Raw genomic sequence first — 3,029 nt, forward strand, 5'->3', positions numbered from 1 at the left:
GAAGATAAATCTCAGCTTTGTTGTTGTTGCAGCTGCTGAAAAGGAAATTTATTAGCAAAAATATTAGCAGCATAAGCTTGAGGATTACCTTCTGAAGATTTAGTTTCTTGCAATGTGGGGCAACTATCAGTGAAGTGATCCGTAGATGAACAGATCCCACAAAGCATGGCTGGAATTGATGGAGACGGAGGTGTATATGCAGCAAAATTCTTTTGGATTGATGTCAACTGTTTTACCATAGAAGCCAACTCATCTAGCTTATACTCCAGCTTGTGTGAATCTGAAGTTTGAATTTCATTGACACTCCTGGACATGATGGAATTTTTCCTTGTAGCAAACTATTGAGAGTTAGCTGCCATATTCTCAATGAGGTTTCTAGTGGCTACGGGAGTCTTATCAACTAGGGCTCCCCCGCTAGCTGCGTCGATCATGCTCCTATCCATTGGGTGTAACCCTTCATAGAAGTATTGGATTAGCAGCTTGTCACTTATCTGATGATGGGGGCAGCTAGCATATAGTCTCTTGAAACGCTCCCAATATTCATACAAACTTTCCCTCTCCAGCTGCCTAATACCACATATTTCCTTTCTTATTGAGGCAGCTCTTGAGGCAGGGAAAAAGAAATTTAGAAACATTCTCTTGAGGGTGTCCCAACTTGTTATAGAGACAGATGGAAGATAATACAGCCAATCTTTAGCCAAATCCATAAGAGAGAACGAAAAAGCCTTCAATTTCACATGCTCTTCAAGCACACCTTGTGGTCTCATTGTAGAGCAAACAATATGGAATTCCTTGAGGTGTTTATGTGGATCTTCACCTGCAAGACCATAAAATTTAGGCAAAAGATGGATTAGGCCAGTTTTAAGAACAAAAGGGGCATCCACATCTGGGTATTGGATACACAAAGTTTGGTAAGTCACGTCCGGTGCAGTAAGCTCCTTAAGTGTCAGGTCATTTTCTGCCATTTCTAAAGGTTCAGAATTTAAAGAATGCACAGAAGAATATATGGAAGATGGAGAATATGGTTCCTCAGTATGTGTAGAGTTTTGTCTACTTGTCCTAAGGTTCCTAAGAAATATCCTATCAATTTCAGTATCCAGAGGATATAAATCTCCCGGATTTGATCTGGTCATTCATTAGGAATAGATATCCATCCTATTAAATCAAGTGTGCACCACTGAATTTTATACACCTCTAACCGTTGGTTGTAGAGACTAGAGATATTTCATATTAATGCAAAAGTTTGTGTGATGCAGACATTAAAATACTAAATGCAACTATGAGGTAATATGGGTGCTTCATTATTAGGCATGAATTGTAAAGATGGACCAGAAAGTACTATGAAGAAAAATTATAGAAAACTGTTGAATTTAGATATCAATTTATGCATGTGAAGGATATAAAGGTAGGTTCTTCATATAGTTCCATAGGACACAATAGTTTGCCAAAGGGATTCATGTAAAGAGAGAGTGAGATTAAGGGAACCATAGGTTTTTTGAGAAGAAATTGTGGAAGAAGAAAGTTTATTATAAGTAATTTATTTGCAGCATGTAAAGAAAATTTAACTTCAACTTACAAAATTTGCAAAATATTTAATAAAACATTGATCCTGCATGTAGAAATTGAGAGACTTTATATATAAATAACGAAAATTCACAATGAAATTATATATTTTAGAATGAGGCTTAAAACTAATCTAACAGCAAACTACTTACTATTAGAGTCAACCACAGGTGCAGAGTCAACTTTGCTTAATGGCTCAATACTTCTCTGCCACAAAGCCTTAGCTTACACAGTTACATAAAGATGACCACTATATCCAGGAGTGATGGTGAAGTTTTTGTCTAATGAGCTAAAATCCTATATCAATCTAAAGTGATGGCTACTAACTGACAAACAATAGAGATCTCCTTCTGTATTTGTGATCTACAAGTGAAAAAAACAAATATACTTTCAAACATTTCATCACATGAGAAAATTACACAATACACATTCAGCTAGTAACTGAAATACTGCCATAAAATGAACAGCTTTGCCTGTAACCATTTCATGACATAGTGTCAATTACTAACTCTTATGATAACTCATAATTTGTTTTTACAGCTATCGACATCATAATTATTGCAAAAACCATTATTCAATACGTACATCATTGCTATAGCCAAGTGTAGATAGAATAAATATTACAATAAACCAAGGTTGAGTTAACCTTACATATATACTAGCCTCACATTGATCAAGCACAAGAACTGATGCAACGTAACAATCTGAAGGATTTTTCTTGCATCCTTGACGGTGTCCAAATTGTAAAGCACGGGTTTACACTCCAAAGCAAACGTCCATGTGACTTGTATGCAAAGAGTCCTCGATTCTTGATACTGATGAAAACAGTTGAACCCAACATAGTTCTGGACCAAAGCAAACTTCTGCTGCAGGCTTAGAAGCTCCAATGTTTTCATAATTAATCACCAATATTCTGTTATCAGCTACCAACTATACTTGCAATTGCCTTACGAAAAGGTAAGGTTAAATTATGATTTTAATCACCTATCTTTTGTTTAGTTCCTATGTGAAAAAACTATTTTGGCCCTTCTATGAAAAAATATTATAAGCTGGTCCTCACCATTTACTAAAGTTATATGGACATTAGCATATTTTTCATACAAGGACCAAATTTATAAAAACTGATATATTAAGGGTAGAGACTAAAATATAGTTTTTATATGAAAGGACTAAAATGAAAGTGTTAAGAGTCCAAATTTAATACCGTTCTAATTTCAAGAATTGAGGGTAGTTAAAGTTGATTTGTTTAATATCAGTCTTTAAAGTTGATCTTAAACACCTATAAGTAGTAAAATTTTATCCAAGAAGAAAGCATTTATTTCATGTTTATAAAATAAACACCTATAAGGATTTAATAAAAAAATCATTTTCCTAAAGAGACTTACCAATTTAAGTTGCTGAAAATGAGTCCTAAATATTAATGTTAACATTGTCCAACAAAAATTAATAACCACCACCAACCCACA

At 34.5% G+C, this 3,029-nt stretch overlaps 1 non-coding gene across 1 annotated transcript; it reads left to right on the forward strand.

Moving 5' to 3' along the window:
• The first annotated feature begins 489 nt into the window (after nt 1–489).
• On the forward strand, nt 490–594 carry LOC113851684. Its single transcript, XR_003502255.1, has one exon. It is a non-coding gene; the product is annotated as a small nucleolar RNA R71 (small nucleolar RNA).
• The last annotated feature ends 2,435 nt before the right edge of the window (nt 595–3,029 follow it).

The sequence above is a fragment of the Abrus precatorius genome, unplaced genomic scaffold (assembly GCF_003935025.1).
Source record: "Abrus precatorius isolate BTA unplaced genomic scaffold, Abrus_2018 Scaffold9, whole genome shotgun sequence".
NCBI lineage: Eukaryota > Viridiplantae > Streptophyta > Magnoliopsida > Fabales > Fabaceae > Abrus > Abrus precatorius.